Here is a 6,912-nt window from a genome sequence, read left to right as displayed (position 1 = left end):
ATGCACCCCTCAGCTAGCACGTAGTCGTGCAGAAAGTGCAGCCTGGATGATTTTGGAGGCTGGGGTACCAGGAAGTTCCCATCCCTGAGCAGCAGCTCTGCAACAAGCTCACATGTCCCCCCTCCGCTGTGGGCCCAGGACCCTGGGAAGACAGTGGAGTTACCCTGTGTATAACCAGTTCTATTCAAAGCTTGTTGAAGTGAGTGGGAGTCTTTTCATTATCTTTAATGGGCTGCGTACGGAATCAAAGGACCCCATTCTCGACTCTGGGAGGAAAGCGCATTCTGTGCTGCACTGGTTTACTATGGTAACAGGAAGGTCTCACATTCCCCAGTGAATAAGCAACACCTCCTACAACACCTAACTTTTTCTGAGAGGCCTCCTGCCCAATTACGAAATGTAAACCTACTTCGCTTACCAGGGCTGAAAATATCTGGTAGAGTGGTCACAAAAGCAAGGCCCTTCTGAATTCAGGAGGAATTTTCAATGTGCACAGAACACAGACGGGACTGGTCCCTGCACGGTTACAGAACTGCGGTAAAGTGGAACAATTTTCAGATTGTGTGATTGGAGGATATCTGGATCCATATGGTAAGACTGTCCTACATAAACGAGGAAAAGGTGAGGTGCTTTTGTTATTCTCTTGTTCCACTCTTTGTTTCTGTGGGGAATTTGCCAGTGCAATATTACTGTCTTCCCTATCAACAATCCTGCTTCTCCACGTGGGCACCAATGATACTGCCAAGAATGACCTTGAGCGGATCACTGCGGACTATGTGGCTCTGGGAAGAAGGATAAAGGAGTTGGAGGCGCAAGTGGTGTTCTCGTCCATCCTCCCCGTGGAAGGAAAAGGCCTGGGTAGGGACCGTCGAATCGTGGAAGTCAATGAATGGCTACGCAGGTGGTGTCGGAGAGAAGGCTTTGGATTCTTTGACCATGGGATGGTGTTCCATGAAGGAGGAGTGCTGGGCAGAGACGGGCTCCATCTTACGAAGAGAGGGAAGAGCATCTTTGCCAGCAGGCTGGCTAACCTAGTGAGGAGGGCTTTAAACTAGGTTCACCGGGGGAAGGAGACCAAAGCCCTGAGGTAAGTGGGAAAGAGGGATACAGGGAGGAAGCACAGGCAGGAATGCCTGTGAGGGGAGGGCTCCTGCCTCATACTAGGAATGAGGGGCGATCAACAGGTTATCTCAAGTGCTTATATACGAATGCACAAAGCCTTGGAAACAAGCAGGGAGAACTGGAGGTCCTGGTGATGTCAAGGAACTATGACGTGATTGGAATAACAGAGACTTGGTGGGATAACTCACATGACTGGAGTACTGTCATGGATGGTTATAAACTGTTCAGGAAGGACAGGCAGGGCAGAAAAGGTGGGGGAGTAGCACTGTATGTAAGGGAGCAGTATGACTGCTCAGAGCTCCGGTACGAAACTGTAGAAAAACCTGAGTGTCTCTGGATTAAGTTTAGAAGTGTGTGCAACAAGAGTGATGTAGTGGTGGGAGTCTGCTATAGACCACCGGACCAGGGGGATGAGGTGGATGAGGCTTTCTTCCGGCAGCTCACGGAAGCTACTAGATCGCATGCCCTGATTGTCATGGGTGACTTTAATTTTCCTGATATCTGCTGGGAGAGCAATACAGCGGTGCATGGACAATCCAGGAAGTTTTTGGAAAGCGTAGGGGACAATTTCCTGGCGCAAGTGCTAGAGGAGCCAACTAGGGGGGGCGCTTTTCTTGACCTGCTGCTCACAAACCGGGTAGAATAAGTGGGGGAAGCAAAAGTGGATGGGAATCTGGGAGGCAGTGACCATGAGTTGGTTGAATTCAGGATCCTAACGCAGGGAAGAAAGGTAAGCAGCAGGATACGGACCCTGGACTTCAGGAAAGCAGACTTCGACTCCCTCAGGGAACGGATGGCCAGGATCCCCTGGGGGACTAAATTGAATGGGAAAGGAGTCCAGGAGAGCTGGCTGTATTTCAAGGAATCCCTGTTGAGGTTACAGGGACAAACCATCCCGATGAGTCGAAAGAATAGTAAATATGGCAGGCGACCAGCTTGGCTTAATGGTGAAATCCTAGCGGATCTTAAACATAAAAAAGAAGCTTACAAGAAGTGGAAGGTTGGACATATGACCAGGGAAGAGTATAAAAAATATTGCTTGGGCATGTAGGAATGATATTAGGAGGGCCAAATCGCACCTGGAGCTGCAGCTAGCAAGAGATGTCAAGAGTAACAAGAAGGGTTTCTTCAGGTATGCTGGCAACAAGAAGAAAGCCAAGGAAAGTGTGGGCCCCTTACTGAATGAGGGAGGCAACCTAGTGACAGAGGATGTGGAAAAAGCTAATGTACTCAATGCTTTTTTTGCCTCTGTTTTCACTAACAAGGTCAGCTCCCAGACTGCTGCGCTGGGCATCACAAAATGGGGAAGAGATGGCCAGCCCTCTGTGGAGATAGAGGTGGTTAGGGACTATTTAGAAAAGCTGGACGTGCACAAGTCCATGGGGCCAGACGAGTTGCATCCGAGAGTGCTGAAGGAATTGGCGGCTGTGATTGCAGAGCCATTGGCCATTATCTTTGAAAACTCATGGCGAACCAGGGAAGCCCCGGATGACTGGAAAAAGGCTAATGTAGTGCCAATCTTTAAAAAAGGGAAGAAGGAGGACCCTGGGAACTACAGGCCAGTCAGCCTCACCTCAGTCCCTGGAAAAATCATGGAGCAGGTGTTAGCCGACGGCCAAGGATGTTTGGTGAGGTGCCAGCTATGCCCGTTTATACCATCCGTGACTTTAACCACTAGGATGCACTGTCCCTTCGCGGCGGGCAGCCCGGGCTAGGCTGACGGATGCCCCAAGGTCCTAACCACCCGTGACTTTAACTGCTAGAGCTCAGAGCTCCTTCGCAGCGGGCAGTCAATACTGACTGACAGGTGCCCCAATGGCAGCACTAAGAGCCTCTCCACACCCGTGACTTTAACTGCTAGAGCTCAGAGCTCCTTCGCAGCGGGCAGCCAGGATTGACTGACAGGTGCCCCAAGAGTTTGCCCCGTGGAGGCGGCACAACTCAATGCTAGGCTCTTAGTACTCTCACCTAATGGCCAGGCTTTAGAGCCAAAACGGCTGAGGTTCTTTAATTGTGTTGGCTGCTTTACAGTAAACCAGAGAAAACAAGTCAGGCTTATGCATAAATGGTTACCAAAATTTATTAAGCTAGATTCTAATCATGTGGTTACAAAATTGCTAGTGCCTACTTATTTAAATGTAGAGATGTTACACACACAAACAAGTTACAAAACTGAAGCCACAATCCCAAAGAAAGAAAACAAAGTATAGAGCTCTATTTCAAAATATGTGTACACTAAAGATAGGAGATCAGGTGTGGGTGCTTCTTACCCTCCTTGCATCTCTCGATTCCAGCGGTGCCAAGCCAGGATCGGTCACTCAATTCCGCGGAAAGACAAATAAGGGACAAGGCGTAGGGACCCTCTTAGCTGCAGAAGCCTTGGGAGGCTGTCACTTATCTGACCAGCAGACAGATAGTGAAAAGCACTCAAAAATCATGGTGCTGTAGGTCCCCTACTTATACCTCTGTACTCCTTTATTCTCTTTCTCCTTTCTTATGCCAAATTGAGGCTGGTCTGTCGGGGTGACGCCAGCTTTCGCAAGAGTAGTTTACACTTGCAAAGGAGAGAAACAATAAGTGTCGACTACTGGACATTTCTTTTATCAGGGTAAATATTTTCCCAACTAGGATGTTGGTGTGTGTGCATCACGCTATTTAGTAGGGGCTAACAGCCATGTCTGTCACAGGGCCTCTGCCTTCTGTGAGCTTAATCGTTGTATCTGTTCCCAGAGGCACATTGTAGCAGCACACCTGTGCTTTCACAGCTTCAAAGGCTGTGCTGGAATATATGTTAAGTGCCCTGTTCCTGCTTCCTCCTGTGTTTCCAGCAATGCTGGTCTGAGAGGGGGGGGCTGGCTGTCTGGCTACAGCAGGTCCTTAAAGAATCAATCCTGATGCACTTGCATGAGAGGAAAGTGATCAGGAACAGCCAGCATGGATTCACCAAGGGAAGGTCATGACTGACTAATCTAATTGCCTTTTATGATGAGATTACTGGTTCTGTGGATGAAGGGAAACAGTGGATGTATTGTTTCTTGATTAGCAAAGCTTTTGACACGGTCTCCCACAGTATTCTTGTCAGCAAGTTAAGGAAGTATGGGCTGGATGAATGCACTATAAGGTGGGTAGAAAGCTGGCTAGATTGTCGGGCTCAACGGGTAGTGATCAATGGCTTCATGTCTAGTTGGCAGCCGGTATCAAGTGGAGTGCCCCAAGGGTCGGTCCTGGGGCCGGTTTTGTTCAATATCTTCATAAATGATCTGGAGGATGGTGTGGATTGCACTCTCAGCAAATTTGTGAATGATACTAAACTGGGAGGAGTGGTAGATACGCTGGAGGGCAGGGATAGGATACAGAGGGACCTAGACAAATTGGAGGATTGGGCCAAAAGAAATCTGATGAGGTTCAATAAGGATAAGTGCAGGGTCCTGCACTTAGGATGGAAGAATCCAATGCACCGCTACAGACTAGGGACCGAATGGCTAGGCAGCATTTCTGCGGAAAAGGACCTAGGGGTGACAGTGGACGAGAAGCTGGATATGAGTCAGCAGTGTGCCCTTGTTGCCAAGAAGGCCAATGGCATTTTGGGATGTATAAGTAGGGGCATAGCGAGCAGATCGAGGGACGTGATCGTTCCCCTCTATTCGACATTGGAGAGGCCTCACCTGGAGTACTGTGTCCAGTTTTGGGCCCCACACTACAAGAAGGATGTGGATAAATTGGAGAGAGTCCAGCGAAGGGCAACAAAAATGATTAGGGGTCTAGAACACATGACTTATGAGGAGAGGCTGAGGGAGCTGGGATTGTTTAGCCTGCAGAAGAGAAGAATGAGGGGGGATTTGATAGCTGCTTTCAACTACCTGAAAGGGGGTTCCAAAGAGGATGGCTCTAGACTGTTCTCAATGGTAGCAGATGACAGAACGAGGAGTAATGGTCTCAAGTTGCAGTGGGGAGGTTTAGATTGGATATTAGGAAAAACTTTTTCACTAAGAGGGTGGTGAAACACTGGAATGCGTTACCTAGGGAGGTGGTAGAATCTCCTTCCTTAGAGGTTTTTAAGGTCAGGCTTGACAAAGCCCTGGCTGGGATGATTTAACTGGGAATTGATCCTGCTTCCAGCAGGGGATTGGACTAGATGACCTTCTGGGGTCCCTTCCAACCCTGATATTCTATGATTCTATGATTCTGTGAATCAAAACTAAAAGAAATGAGAATGGCTGTTGAAAATAGCAATTCCAATCCAAGTTAGCACGGGGGAGATGCCAGCATTTGTTGCTCAATTTTATTCTACTTTTTCCACAGCACGTTTCAGTGGATCAGCATATTTGATTGGGGAGAAATGAAGTAACAAGCAGCCCAAATTGAGCTTGAGCACTCCTGAGTTTTGAGAGTGTTCAAATGTGGAAGGCAGGTGCTCGATTCCCTTTCTGAATATTGGATAAATCAAGAAAGGAAAAGCCAATTTCTGCTTCCCTGGCTCAGAATGGAAATTCTCCTATGGGCCTGGTACTGTATTTACAGCTGCTCAGGTCCTCGAGTAGAGCCTCCCCTCCCCTACTTTTCATTTTAACTTCTTGTGGGATCCACAGACCCCCCCTTGCTAGACAGAAAGGGGCACTGTCCATTCAGTCCACCCAGTTTCTCCTTTGGGGGCTGCCAGGCGAGGTCACACCAGCATCCCTCATCCAGCCTGGGGAAGTCTTTGAGGGTGATATCTGAACCAAAGCCTTCTACTCCTTGGGCACACTTGTTCCCCATTCACAGCACCACCCCCTTCGAGCAGACAGCTCCCCATTCACAGCAAGCTGCAGCGCATGGGGTCTCAGCTTCCCCACTCCCCCCACTCCCTTTCCTGTGGATAGTGGCCAAGGGAATGCTGGGAAATGTAGTTCCTTCCCTGCTCCAGGGCTGGCTCTCTCGGCAGGGAGCTGGCCAAGGAACTACAGCTCCCAGGGCCCCGTGGGATCTCAGCTCCCAGGCTGGATCCCTGCTGCTCCGAGGCTCCACTTCGGCAGCGCTGCGAGAGGGGAGGAAGCGAGTGTTATGGGCCCCTCTGAGCTTGTGCCTGGCACGGTGGAGCCATTGGTGCCACGGTGAATCCGGTCCTGTCCGGACTAGCGCCTTGCAAGCTCCAGCGTGGGCAGGAGATCTGCAGGCTGCACAGCCTTGGTAACAGCAGCCAGGTCTCTAGGTGTCTCTGTGGCGCAATGGGTCAGCGCGTTCGGCTGTTAACCGAGAGGATGGTGGTTCGAGCCCACCCAGGGACGCTGGTAACCTCCTGCTATTTCCTTGCTCCTCAAGATGTGCTGGGAGCCTCAAAGGCCCCTTTTTGCCACCTCAAACCCGACTCTCTTGGCCTCAGGGGGTTCAGCTGGTGGCCCGCAGAGTGCGCTGGATGCGAGTCAGAAACCCATCTCCCAGCAGCCATGCCGGGGGCTCGGGCTTAATCCTCAAGGCCTAGTGCAAAACCTTCAGCTGGGCACATTTCCTTTCATCTCATTTCATTTCACTCCCTTCCCTTCCCGCCCCCACGCTGCAAGAGACTGACACACACACAATATCTCCCTAACCTGTTTGCAAACCCTTGGCACGCGTTTCCCAAGTTGGGCAACCTGCTCCCAGCTGAAGGTGACCACACACCCTGCCAGGGGCAGGCTCTGCTCAGCCTGGCTCCGCACCGCCTGCACTAGACAGGTGGGTCCCAGCCCCAAAACTTACTCACATTTCACCCCAATGGCCCCAAACTGCCGCTTTTAATATGCAAATAAGGAGCAGCCACGCTCAGGCTTC

The 6,912-nt window shown here is 50.3% G+C and overlaps 1 non-coding gene across 1 annotated transcript; it reads left to right on the top strand.

Annotated features, from left to right (window-relative positions):
- Positions 1-6,315: 6,315 nt before the first annotated feature.
- On the top strand, positions 6,316-6,389 carry TRNAN-GUU (transfer RNA asparagine (anticodon GUU)). The gene has a single exon. It is a non-coding gene; the product is annotated as a tRNA-Asn (tRNA).
- Positions 6,390-6,912: the final 523 nt, after the last annotated feature.

This window comes from Lepidochelys kempii, chromosome 22 (assembly GCF_965140285.1).
Source record: "Lepidochelys kempii isolate rLepKem1 chromosome 22, rLepKem1.hap1, whole genome shotgun sequence".
Lineage (NCBI taxonomy): Eukaryota > Metazoa > Chordata > Testudines > Cheloniidae > Lepidochelys > Lepidochelys kempii.
The sequence above is the reverse complement of the archived record's forward strand: the minus strand, read 5'-3'. Positions and strand labels throughout refer to the sequence as shown.